The following is a 14,197-nucleotide window of genomic DNA, read 5'->3' as shown; positions in this document are numbered from 1 at the left end:
AACACTGCAATAAAGTTCAGAATTCGGCGGGGATGAGGGTGAAGAGACCCCGAAACACAAAAAAACGGTAGCTTTCCGATCAGGAAACCAGCAGCGCCGGGTCGGGGTTCTAGGGACCGACACGGAGGCGACTGTCTGCACCATCAACTCGGTGAGAGAAGCTCTTTTCGGTCTGCCCGAAAACTTTGTCTTCCGGAGCAAAGAGTTCTCCCCGACCGAGTGTTGTAGACGGGCAGATTCCAGGGCTGGAGCTGAGGGAGAGGCCAAAGCTTGGGGCGGACGCCGCAGAGGCGCAGCAGGGGAAGCTCGCTGTCTGAGGCCTCGCAGCCAGAGTGCACCGAGAGGATGTATTCCTGACACGGAACGCAAATTGTAACAGTGCAATACGCAGAGGATAGTAAAAAAAAAGAGATTGGTGAATTACCGGCCCAGATTGCGTTGTGGAAATATGATATTGCGGTGATCACAGAGAACTGGCTGAAGGAGGGGCAGGGCTGGGTGTTAAATATTGCTCTGTGAGAGGTGTTCAGGAAAGATAGGGCATGAAGAAAAGGGGAGGGGTGAACATTGCAGTGCAGGAGAAAGAGGATGTCCCGGGGCGGGGGGGGGGGGGGGGGGGGGGGGTGGCGGGTCAAGGGCAGAATCCATTTGGCAGCAGCTATGGAACAAAAAGTGTGCAAATATATTACTGGGTGCAGTCTGCAGATCACCAACTCGTGAGAAGGATGTCGAGGAACAAATCTGCCGGAAAATTACAGAGAGATGCAAACATTGTCGAGTAGTTTTAATGGGGGACTTAAATTACCCAAATGTAGACTGGGACAGTGGTAGTGTACTGGGTGGAGAGGGAAAAGGTTCCTCGATTGCGTTCAGGAAAGTTTTCCCCAGCAGTTTGTGTCGAGTCCAACATGAAAGGATTCACTGTCGGACCTGGTTCTTGCAAAAGAGGCTAACCAACTTGATCAGGTGGGGGAGCATTGAGGAAACAGTGATCATTGTATCGTAAAGTTTAGGACGATGATCAAAAAAAATAATAGGCATTCCAGAGTAAAAATTATTAACTGGCGAAGAATCATAGAAACCCTACAGTGCAGAAGGAGGCCATTTGACCAATCGAGTCTGCGCTGACCCTCTGAAAGAGCAATCTACTTAGGCCCATAACACCACCTAACCTTTGGACACTAAGAGCAATTTATCACGGCCAATCCACCTAACCCGCACATCTTTGGACTGTGGGAGGAAACTGGAGCACCTGGAGGAAACCCACGCAGACACGGGGAGAATGTGTAACTCCACACAGACAGTCACCCGAGGCCAGAATCGAACCTGGGACCCTAGCGCTGTGAGGCAGCAGTGCTAACCACTGTGCCACCTTCAGAGCCGACTTCAATAGGACGAGAACGGAGCTGGACCAATTGACGGGAAAACCTGCAGCTGAACAATGGGCTTCCTTCAAAACAGAAATGGCCCGGACATGATCAGGAAACCTTCACTAGAACGGGTCAAAATTGATAAGGAGGAAGTGTTGAATAGACTGTCGGCGCTGGAGAAGTTGACAAGGCACCAGGAACGGATGGGATACTTTCAAGGATATTGAAGGAAGTGAGAATGGAAATTGCAGGGGTACTGGCCATAACCTTCCCGTCTTCTCGAGACTCAGGATAGGTGCCAGAGGAATGGAGAATTGCAAATGTCATACCCTTGTTTGAGAAATTTTGCAAGGATCAGTCCCAGGAATTACACAGCAGTCAGTTTAATGTGGGTGTTAGACAAGTTTCTGGAAACAATTATTCGGGATAGAATTGGTAGTCACATGGAAAAATTTTGGTTGATTAGGGAGATCCAGCCTGGATTTCTTAAGGGAAAATTATGTTCAACTAAGTTTTGGCGGAGGAGCAGAGAAGGTTGATGAGGGTAATGCGGCTGATGTGGTGTACATGGGACTGGATTCTCCGTTACTGAGACTCAGTGTTGATGCCGGGGCAGGATTCGTGGAGTTCCACGACATCTAAACTAGCACCGAACCTGGACCGATGCAGCGACCATGGAGGGGTTAGCACCGGTGCCACGTGGAACACGATCGATTCCAATGAAAAACGGTGCCGGATTTGCCGAATTTGTGATTGACGCTCGGGAGGCTGATAAGCTGCAGCCGCATATACACATTACAATCCCCACACACACTCATCCCAGCCAACAAGATGGCACTAGTTGTGCTGGAGCGCGCCCATACAGCTGATGGCTGGCTGGAGTCACCTGTGGGGGGTGGGGTGTCGGAACATGTTCTCCGCGCGTTTCCTTATTTCGGTGTCTGCCAACAGAGCATCCCGCCCATGGACTTTCAGAAGGCATTCTGGTAGCACGGTAGCCTTGTGGATAGCACAATTGCTTCACAGCTCCAGGGTCCCAGGTTCGATTCCGGCTTGGGTCACTGTCTTTGCGGAGTCTGCACATCCTCCCCGTGTGTGCGTGGGTTTCCTCCGGGTACTCCGGTTTCCTCCCACAGTCCAAAGATGTGCGGGTTAGGTGGATTGGCCAATGATAAATTGCCCTTAGTGTCCAAAATTGCCCTTAGTGTTGGGTGGGGTTACTGGGTTATGGGGATAGGGTGGAAGTGTTGACCTTGGGTAGGGTGCTCTTTCCAAGAGCCGGTGCAGACTCGATGGGCCGAATGGCCTCCTTCTGCACTGTAAATTCTATGGAAAAAAAAAATTCAATACAGTGCCACACAACAGACTTGTGGGGAAAGTTACAGCTCATGGAATAAAAGAGACAGCAGCAAGCTGGATATGAAATGAGTTGAGTGACAGGGAACAGAGAGTGGTGGTCAATGGATATTTTCGGGCTGGAGGCAGGTTTGTAGTGGGGTTCCTCCGGTATTGGGACCCTTGCTTTTACAGAATTTACAGTGCAGAAGGAGGCCATTCGGCCCATCGAGACTGCACGAGCCCTTGGAAAGAGCACCCTACCCGAGCCCACACCTCCATCCTATCCCTACACCTCCACCCCATCCCCGTAACCCCACCTAACCGTTTTTGGACACTAAGGGCAATTTAGCGTGGCCAATCCACCTAACCTGCACATCTTTGGGCTGTGGGAGGAAACCGGAGCACCCGGAGGAAACGCACGCAGACACGGGGAGAACGTGCAGACACCGCACAGACAGTGACCCAAGCCGGGAATTGAACCTGGGACCCTGGAGCTGCGAAGCAACTGTGCTAACCACTGTGCTACCGTGCTGCCCTTTTCCTGATGTATATTAATGATCTCGATCTTGGTGTGCATGGGGACAATTTCAATATTTGCAGATGGTACAAAACTTGTAAGCATTGCAAGCTGTGAAGAGGACAGTGTAGAACCTCAAAAGGACATAGACAAGTTGGTGGGGTGGACAGATAGGTGGCAGATATAGTTCAATTTAGAGATGCGTGTGGAGGTGATGCAGTTTGGTAGGAAGAGAATGGAAGACAATATAAAGTAAGGGTACAATTCTTAAAGGGGTGCAGGAGCAGAGGGACCCGCTGTGCATAGATCATTGAAAGTGGCAGGACAGGTGGAGAGAGCAGCGAATAAAGCAGATAGTATTCTGAGCTTTATTAACAGGGGCAGAGAGTACAAGAGCGCGGAGGTTATGCTGAACTTATACAAGACACTAGTTAGACCTCAGCTGGAATATTGTGTATAATTCCAGGCTCCACGCGATAGGAAGGATGTGAACACATTGGAGAGAGAGCAGGAGAGGTTCACAAGACTGGTTCCAGGGATGAGAAACTTCAGTCATGAGGATAGATTGGAGAGGTTGGGACTGTTCTCCTTGGAGGGAAGGAGGCTGAGAGGGGATTTGATCGAGATGTTCAAAATCATGAGGGGGCTGGAGAGAGCGGACGGGGAGAAACCGTTCCCGCTCGGGAAAGGAGCGCGAACGAGAGGAGCACAGTTTTAAAGGATATACAAAAGAAGCAAATGCGATGTGAGAAAAGCCTTCTTCACACAGCGAGTGGTCTGGAATGCGAGGCCTGGAAGTGTGGTGGAGGCAGGTTCAATCCAGGAGTTCCAGAGGGTATTAGAGGGTTATTGAATAGAAACGATGTGCGGGGGTTCGGGCGAAAGGCGGGGTAATGGTACTGAGTTACGCTGCTCGTTTGGAGAGCTGGGACAGACACAATGGGCCGAATGGTCTGCCTGTGCACCGTAACCATTCTGTGATTCTGTGTAACAATCAAGGGTATTACAATTGTATGAGAGCACCAGCGTGGGTCATGGCGGAAGGAGAAAAATTGCATTTCACTACACTTTCACCAAAATTTTAAATATTTTGGAATGTTCTTTCACAAATTTGGGGGGAAGAAAAGTGAGGCAGTGGAACATGTTTCAGTGGGAGAGCATTTGAGAAACAATGATCATATCAACAGCAACAATCGAAGTTTGGAACATTAAACGAGAGAAGAAGTGACTTTGGTAAGGTGAAAACTAAATTCTAGATCAGGATGATTAGAATCAAATGTTGTTAGGCAAAACAATGGGAGACTTTCAAAGGTGCAGATGGTCCTTAGTTCATAAGATACAGGAGCAGAATTAGGCCATTTGGCCCATCAAGTCTGCTCCGCCATTCTATCATGCTGGTATGTTCCTCCTCTGTTACCTACAATGTTACAGACCAAGAGCCGGATTGCAAAATCAGCCAGAGCGTCTCCTCCCTCGAACACATGACCTCGGAGCGGGAGTCGGCAATTTAGCCTCCCGAGCCTAACACCTTCAATGTGATCCTGGCTGATCCCATCCTGGCCTCAACTCCACCGTCCTGCCCGTTCTCCATAACCCTTCAACCCGTTCCCAATTAAAAATCTGTCCAACTCCTCCTTAATTTACTCACTGTCCCAGCATCCACGTCACTCTGTGGTAGCGAATTCCACAGATTCACAACCCTTTGGGAGAAGTAGTTTTTCTTCAAATCGGTTTTAAATTTGCTACCACCTGTTCTAAGATTATGGCCTCTCGTTTTGGACTGCCCCACAAGAGAAAGCATCAGCTCCACGTCTACTTCATCCAGACCTTTTAGCATCTTGTATATCTCAATTAGATCTCCCCTCATTCTTCTAAACTCGCGAGAGTATCGGCCTAAACTGTTCAATCTCTCCTCATACGGCAAACCCTCATCTCTGGAATCAACCTAGTGAACCTCCTCTGAACTGCCTCAAATGCCGCTACATCTTTCCTCAAATAAAGGGACCAAAACTGTGCCCAATACTCCAGCTGAGGTCTCACCGATGCCGTGTATAGTTGCAGCAACACTTCCTCTCCTTTCTACTCAATTCCTTTTGCTATAAATGCCAACGTTCCACTTGCTTTCCATATTATCTGCTGCCACCCATGATGGGGAAAGGAAGGACATCCAAAGCTAGCGCCCCCTGGATGACTAAAGATATGCTGATTAAAATGAGATCGGGAAAGAGGTTCATAATATGGAAAATACAGCAATGAAATGAAAAGAAAATGCAAATCGCTTATTGTCACAAGTAGGCTTCAAATGAAGTTACTGTGAAAAGCCCCTAGTCGCCACATTCCGGCACCTGTTTGGGGAGGCTGGTACGGGAATTGAACCATGCTGCTGGCCTGCCTTGGTCTGCTTTCAAAGCCAGCGATTTAGCTCTGTGCTATACCAGCCCCTATAGGGAGCTTCAACAAGAAATAAGGCACAGAGAGAGGTTATAAGAATAGATTAGTGGCTAATATAAAAGGAACACACACAAGTTTTTTAATAAAGATATAAATAGTAAAAAGGTAGCCAAAGGATGGGTGGAGTCGCTTGAGAGAACGTCTTGTGCAAGCAGAGGGCACTGCTAAGGTACTAACTGGGCACGTTTTATATCTTCCCTAGAGAAGTGGCGGCTGACGATGGAAGGGAGAAGGCAGGGTAGATAATGGACAGAATAAAAATAGATGAAGAGGAGTTCATTGCAAATCCTCAAAAATATAAAAAGCAGCCCAGTCTGGATGAGATGCGTCTGAGAATCCTGAGGGAGGTAAGTGTGAGCCCCGACCACAATGCTCCAGTCCTCCTTCCGTACAGGATCGGGGGCAGAGGACTGGGCAATTACAAACAGTGACCCATTTAAAACAGGTGCAAGGGGGAAAGCCAGGAACCACAGGCCAGTCAATGTGGAAATACTGGGATAATTAGTGTGGGCAAAATGAATGATCATTGGGAGAAGTATGTGAGGTGAGAGTGACTGCCCTTGACATCAAGGCAGCATTTGACCGAGTGAGGCATCAAGGAGCCCGAGCTAAACTGGAGTCAATGGGAATCAGGGGGAAGCTCGCCATTGTGTTAGAGTCACACCCGGCACAAAGGTGGTTGTGGTGGTTGGAGGTTAATAATCTCAGTCCCAGGACATCACTGCAGGAGTGCCTCAAGTTAGCGTTTGATTTTATCTACACTGGCTGTTCTCTTCCTGATCATTTACTATTTTGTATTGTTTGTTACCCGGAGCCTGCAGTTCCGGAATCACCCCTGCCCCTCTTCATATGACTCCTGTTAAATTCAAGGATTTTCAATCCAACTATAATTAACTGCCAAAGAAAGCAGTCCGTGCGTTCCCCAACCGGAAACCATGGCTCAATCGCGAGATTGACTCCCTACTGAAGGACAGACCTGAGGCGTTCAAGGCAGACGACCCTGACCTATACAAGAAATCCAGGTACGACCTCTGCAAAGCCATCCGGAATGCCAAGAGAGAATATCAAACCAAGCTAGAGTCACAGACAGACTTTCAGCGGTTGTGGCAAGGACTAAACAACATAATGGGCTACAAAGCGAAGTCGAACAGTATCTCTGGCAGCAGCGCACCCCTCCCCGGTGAACTCAATGCTCGGTTCGAGCAGGTAACCAACAATCCACTGGCGAGTGCCCCAGCAGCCCATAATTCACCCATACCCATCATCACAGCTTCCGAAGTCAGATTGGCCTTCCTGAAAGTGAACCCTCGGAAGGCGACGAGCCCAGACGGGATCCCTGGTCGTGCACTCAGAGCCTGCGCGGACCAGCTGGCAGAGGTATTCGCGGACATCTTTAACCTGTCCCTACTCCACTCCGAGGTCCCCACCTGCTTCAAGAAGGCCACCATCATGCCGGTACCAAAGAAGAACCAGGCAACGTGCCTCAATGACTACCGACCAGTGGCGCTGACTTCAGTCGTAATGAAGTGCTTCGAGAGGTTGATCATGAAGCGCATCACCTCCATACTCCCAGAACGCCTTGATCCACTGCAATTCGCATACCGCTGCAACCGGTCCACATCAGACACCATTTCCCTGGCCCTACACTCATCCCTAGAGCATCTCGAAAACAAGGACTCCTACATTAGACTCCTATTTATAGACTACAGCTCCGCCTTCAACACCATAATCCCAGCCAAGCTCATATCAAAGCTCCAAAACCTAGGACTTGGCTCCCCACTCTGCAACTGGATTCTCGATTTTCTGACCAACAGACCACAATCAGTAAGAATGAACAACAACACCTCCTCCACAATAGTCCTCAACACCGGCGCCCCTCAAGGCTGCGTACTTCGCCCCCTACTCTACTCCCTGTACACACACGACTGCGTGGCAAAACTTGGTTCCAACTCCATCTACAAGTTTGCTGACGATACGACCATAGTGGGCCGGATCTCGAATAATGACGAGTCAGAATACAGGGGGGAGATAGAGAACCTAGTGAAGTGGTGTAGCGACAACAATCTCTCCCTCAATGCCAGCAAAACTAAAGAGCTGGTAATTGACTTCAGGAAGCAAAGTACTGTACACACCCCTGTCAGCATCAACGGGGCCGAGGTGCAGTTTCAAATTCCTAGGGGTGCACATCTCCAAAAATCTGTCCTGGTCCACCCACGTCGACGCTACCACCAAGAAAGCACAACAGCGCCTATACTTCCTCAGGAAACTAAGGAAATTCGGCATGTCCACATTGACTCTTACCAACTTTTACAGGTGCACCATAGAAAGCATCCTATCAGGCTGCATCACAGCCTGGTATGGCAACTGCTCGGCCCAGGACCGCAAGAAACTTCAGAGAGTCGTGAACACCGCCCAGTCCATCACACAAACCTGCCTCCCATCCATTGACTCCATCTACATCTCCCGCTGCCTGGGGAAAGCGGGCAGTATAATCAAAGATCCCTCCCACCAGGCTTACTCACTCTTCCAACTTCTTTCATCGGGCAGGAGATACAGAAGTCTGAAAACATGCACGAACAGACTCAAAAACAGCTTCTTCCCCACACTCCTAAATCATAGATTATCATAGAATTTACAGTGCAGCCATTCGGCCCATCGAGCCTGCACTGGCTCTTGGAAAGAGCACCCTACCCAAGGTCAACACCTCCACCCTATCCCCATAACCCAGTAACCCCACCCAACACTAAGGGAAACTTTGGACACTAAGGGCAATTTATCATGGCCAATCCACCTAACCCGCACATCATTGGACTGTGGGAGGAAACCGGAGCACCCGGAGGAAACCCACGCAGACACGGGGAGGATGTGCAGACTCCGCACAGACAGTGATCCAAGCCGGAATCGAACCTGGGACCCTGGAGCTGTGAAGCAATTGTGCTATCCACAAGGCTACCATGCTGCCCTGTTATGGACTGATTTCATTAACACTACACCCTGTATGCTTCATCCGATGCCAGTGCTTATGTAGTTACATTGTATATGTTGTGTTGCCCCATTATGTATTTTCTTTTATTCCCTTTTCTTCTCATGTACTTAATGATCTGTTGAGCTGCTCGCAGAAAAATACTTTTCACTGTACCTCGGTACACGTGACAATAAACAAATCCAATCCAACATGGTTGAAGGTGGAGAAGGTGCTACCTGAACAAGCCCTTCAACTGCTTGCGACATAGTGGCGATGAGAGCGCAATGTGAGACTCCCTCTGCAGAAACCTAACTCACCTTCCAGAAGGCTTTTGATAACGTTCCACATGAAAGGCTGTCACCTGAACACGATAGCTGTGAGGATTCAGGGTGGATTGCAGTACAGATAGAGAAAGGTGAGATGCAGCACGGACTGAATCCAGGGGTTCTCGATGATTCAGGAGAAAGTACTAATGTCAATGGATCTGAGCTAAAGCTGGGCCATGCACTGTTTGGGATTTACACTCCGGGCATAATAACACATGGCTTATAGGGTATGGATCCAGAGAGGCCTGGACTAATGATCGAGCAATATTGTTTCACACCCCACAGTGACAGCTTGGAATTTATATTAAGTTAATTAAATCAATTTGGAATTAAAGGCTAGTCTCAATAACGGTGATTCTACTTCTCATTCTCATGAAACTACCATCAGATTCACTCAGGCCTGGAGGAGAGGAGACCGGTCCAGTCTGGAGGGGGGGTCACAGTACGGGAGGGGGGGCGGAATCTGCAGGAGGGTGGGTGGAGGGGAGAGTTGGCGGGAATGTGGAGGTGAGGGTGGGGTGAGAGTGATGGTGAGGGATTGGGGATGAGGGTGAGGCTGGGGGTGGGGTGAGGGTGGGTGAGCATAGGGGGGGTGGTTGGGGTGGAATGAGGGGGGGGGATTGATTGATTGATTTATTGTCATATGTAACGAAGTACAGTGAAAAGTATTTTTCTGCGGCCAAGGGACAAACAGTGATTGGTTACAGTGCGGAACAAGGGGCCAAACAAAGCAAATACATGAGCAAGAGCAGCATAGGGCGTCGTGAATAGTGTTCTTACAGGGAACAGATCAGTCCGAGGGGGAGTCGTTGAGGAGTCTAGTAGCTGTGGGGAAGAAGCTGTTCCTCTGTCTGGATGTGCGGGTCTTCAGACTTCTGTACCTTCTGCCTGATAGAAGGGTCTGGAAGAAGGCAATGCCTGGGTGGGAGGGGTCTCTGATAACGCTGTCTGCCTTCCTGAGGCAGCGGGAGGTGTAGACAGAATCAATGGGAGGTGACAAGCTTGTGTGATGCGTTGGGCTGAGTTCACCACACTCTGCAGTTTCTTGCGATCTTGGACCGAGCAGTTGCCATACCAGCTGTGATGCAGCCGGATAGGATGCTCTGGTGAACCACTGTATTAGGGGATGTAAGGTAGGACCTGCACTACAGGTTCGCCGGTAGCTCCTGCCGGCTGGCTCCGCCCAGGGAGAACTGTATAAATATGCATGACCTCCAGTGCCCTGCCATTTCGCCAGCTGCAGCAGGAGGCCACGCCTCTGACTGTAATAAAGCCACAGTTGTACCCAACTTTAGTCTTTGTACAATTGATCGTGTATCAATTTATTACAGTCAGATTTTCCACAGAATGGATATCAGAATTAAGCCCGATCGCCTGCAGCTGGATCCGCACTCGCCCGATGCCTGGAAAGACTTTACTCACTGGCTAGCATGATTCGAGGCCTACATCAACGCGGCGGACCCCGCGCCAACGGAGGGTCAGAAGATAAACATCCTGTACTCCAGACTGAGCTCCAGCGTGTTCCCGTTGTTCCAAGACGCCTCGAATTACACAAAAGCAATGGAACTCCTCAGAGAACACTGCGCGCAGAAGGCGAACACGCTCTTCACCAGGCATGTACTCGCCACCCGCTCGCAACTACCTGGTGAGTCCATCGAAGACTTCTGGCGGGCCCTAATTCCACTTGTCCGGGACTGTGACTGTCAGGCCGTCATGGCCGCCGAACACGCGAATCTCCTCATGCGCGATGCCTTCGTGACGGGGATTGCGTCGGACCGCATCCAAGAACGATTGCTGGAAGGGGCCACGCTCGAACTGGCGGAGACAAAAACCTTGCCGTTTTCCATGACGGTTGCATCCCGTAACGTACAATTGAACCCCTCCCACCGCGCTGCCCACCCTTCTACTCCTTCCTACCCCCCCGGACCCCACTGATGGCCTCCTCAGCCGGGGCCCTGCCTTCCCAATACGCCTGCACCACACGCCGATCCGCGCACCCCGGGGGTCCCCGCTGCTACTTCTCCGGTCAGCAGAAGCACCCCCGCCAACACTGCCCAGCCCGCACTCCCGTTTGTAAAGCCTGCAGTAAAAAGGGCCACTTCGCGGCTGTGTGCCAGGCCCGTGCAGTCGCTGCGATCGCGCACGCTATCACCCCCTCCCCCATGCCAGACGCACAATGGGAGCCGCCATCTTCTCCTCCCGGGTCCATGTGCGACCAATGGGTGCCGCCATCTTGTCCCCCTTCGGCCATGTGCGCCCCGTGGGCGCCGCCATCTTGTTCCCCACAGGGTCTCCGGACATCCCGACATCGGAACCACACACGCTCGCCACCCAAAACATCCGACGGCTACCTGCAGCTCGCTTCGATGACGCTAGACCAATCTCGCCCGCACAACCAGGCCACCGCGTCGACGACGGTTAAAATCAACGGCCACGCGACCTCGTGCCTGCTAGACTCCGGGAGTATTTTCCGTACTTAGATAATGCCACCATCTGCGGCCATGACCAGCAGGACCACGATGCCAACCTCGATAAATTCCTCCGCACTGCCACTCTTCTCAACCTGACCTACAACAAAGAGAAGTGTGTGTTCAGCACGACCTGGTTAGCCATTCTCGGCTATATAGTCCAAAACGGACGTCTCGGGCCCGACCCCGACCCCGACCGCATGCGCCCCCTCATGGAACTTCCCCTCACCTAATGCCCCAAGGCCCTCAAACGCTGCCTGGGGTCCTTTTCCTACTACGCCCAGTGGGTCTCAAACTATGCGGACAAGGCCCGCCCACTCATTCAGTCCGCCCAATTCCCCCTCGCGGCTGAGGCACAACACGCTTTCGCCCGCATCAGAGCAGACATTGCCAAGGCCGGGATGCGCGCAGTGGATGAGTCACTGCCTTTCCAAGTAGAAAGCGACGCTTCAGACGTCGCCATTGCCGCCACCCTAAACCAGGCAGGCAGGCCCGGGGCATTCTTTTCCCGCACCCTTCATGCCTCTGAAATTCAACACTCATCCATCGAGAAGGAGGCCCAAGCTATCGTTGAAGCTGTGCGGCATTGGAGGCATTACCTGGCCAGTAAGAGATTCACTCTCCTCACGGACCAACGGTCGGTAGCCTTCATGTTCAACAACACACAGCGGGGCAAGATCAAAAATGATAAAATCTTGCGGTGGAGAATCAAGCTCTCCACCTATAATTACGAGATTTTGTATCGCCCCGGTGAACTCAACGAGCCCCCAGACGCCCTCTCCCGAGGTACATGTGCCAGTGCACAAGTGAACCAACTCCGGGCCCCGCACGACAGCCTTTGTCACCCGGGGATCACTCGATTGTACCATCTGCTCAAAGCTCGCAATCTGCCCTACTCCGTCGAGGAAGTAAGGACAGTCACCAGGAACTGCCAGGTCTATGCGGAGTGCAAGCCGCACTTCTACCAGCAGACCGTGCGCGCCTGGTGAAGGCTTCCCACCCCTTTGAAAGCCTCAGCGTGGATTTCAAGGGGCCCCTCCCCTCCACCGACCGTAACACGTACACTCTCAGTGTGGTCGATGAGTACTCCAGGTTCCCCTTCGCCATCCCATGCCCCGATGTGACATCTGCCACCGTCATCAAGGCCCTCAGCACCATCTTCGCTCTGTTCGGTTTCCCCGCCTACATCCACAGTGACAGGGGATCCTCATTCATGAGCGATGAGCTGCGTCAGTTCCTGCTCAGCAGGGGTATAACCTCCAGCAGGACGACCAGCTACAACCCCCGGGGAAACAGGCAAATAGAACGGGAGAATGGGACGGTTTGGAGGGCCGTCCAGCTGGCCCTACGGTCCAGGAACCTCCCAGCCTCTCACTGGCAGGAGGTCCTCCCTGACGCTCTACACTCCATCTGGTCACTATTGTGCACCGCCACTAATAACACACCCCATGAACGTGTCTTTACCTTCCCCAAGAAGTCCACATCCGGGGTGTCGCTCCCAACTTGGCTCGCTGCTCCAGGACCGGTCCTTCTCCGTAGGCACGTCCGACTCCACAAGACGGACCCCTTGGTGGACAGTGTTCACCTGCTCCACGCCAACTTTCAATATGCCTACGTTGAGTTCCCCGACTGCCGCCAAGATACCGTCTCACTCAGGGACCTGGTACCGTCAGGTTCCATCCCAACACACACCCCCCCCCCCCACCAATGTGCCCCCCCCCCCCACCTCCCATCGCGCCACCAATATTGACCCCACCAGAGCACCCCCCCCTCCCCTTTCCCGCACAAGAGGACGAAGAGGACTTCGGCACGCTCCCGGAGTTCTCCGATGACTGGCCAGCATCAGCACCGCCACCACCGCCATCGGTGCCACCTCCACCACCGCCAGCACCAACGTCGCCGCCACCGTTACGCCGCTCCCAACGAAGCACCAAAGCACCGGACCGGCTGAACCTTTGACGGACTCCGGACCGTCAACATGGACTTTTCTTTCCCTACCACTGTACACAATTGCACTAATTGTATATAGTTTCCCCCCCCGCCGGACTCATTTTTAACAGGGGGTGAATGTGGTGAACCACTGTAATAGGAAATGTAAGGTAGGACCTGCACTACAGGTTCGCCAGTAGCTCCTGCCGGCTGGCTCCGCCCACTAAGACCTGTATAAATATGCGTGACCTCCAGTGCCCTGCCATTTCGCCAGCTGCAGCAGGAGGCCACACATCTGACTGTAATAAAGCCACAGTTGTACCCAACTTTAGTCTTTGTGCAATTGATCGTGCATAGATGCTCTCTAGCGCACATCTGTAGAAGTTTGAGAGAGTCGATGCAGACATGCTGAATTTCTTTAGCTTCCGTAGGATGTAGAGATGAGAGTGGGATGAGTGTAGGTGTGAGAATGGGGGTGAGACTGCGGGTGATGGGGTCGGTGGGGATGGGGTGAGGGTGCGGGTTGGGTGGGAATGTGATGAGGGTGGGGACGGGTGACGGTGTAGTGAGGGTGGGGGTTAGGGTGGTGGTGAAGGACGGGTTGGGGTGGGGTTGAGTGGGGGTTGGGATGGGGGTGAGGGTGGGGATGAGGGTCAGGATGGGGGTGAGGGTGGGGGTCAGGGAGGGGGTGAGGGTGAGGGTCAGGTAGTTGGTGTGGATCAGGGTGGGTGTGAGGCAGTGGCGAGTGGGTGAGGGTACGGATAGGGGTGGGGGTAGGGGTGGGGCTGAAGGTAGGGGTGAGCGTGGGGGTGGTGGTAGGGTGGGGGTGAGGG

Source organism: Scyliorhinus torazame, chromosome 9 (assembly GCF_047496885.1).
Source record: "Scyliorhinus torazame isolate Kashiwa2021f chromosome 9, sScyTor2.1, whole genome shotgun sequence".
Lineage (NCBI taxonomy): Eukaryota > Metazoa > Chordata > Chondrichthyes > Carcharhiniformes > Scyliorhinidae > Scyliorhinus > Scyliorhinus torazame.
Note: the sequence above shows the minus strand (reverse complement) of the source record.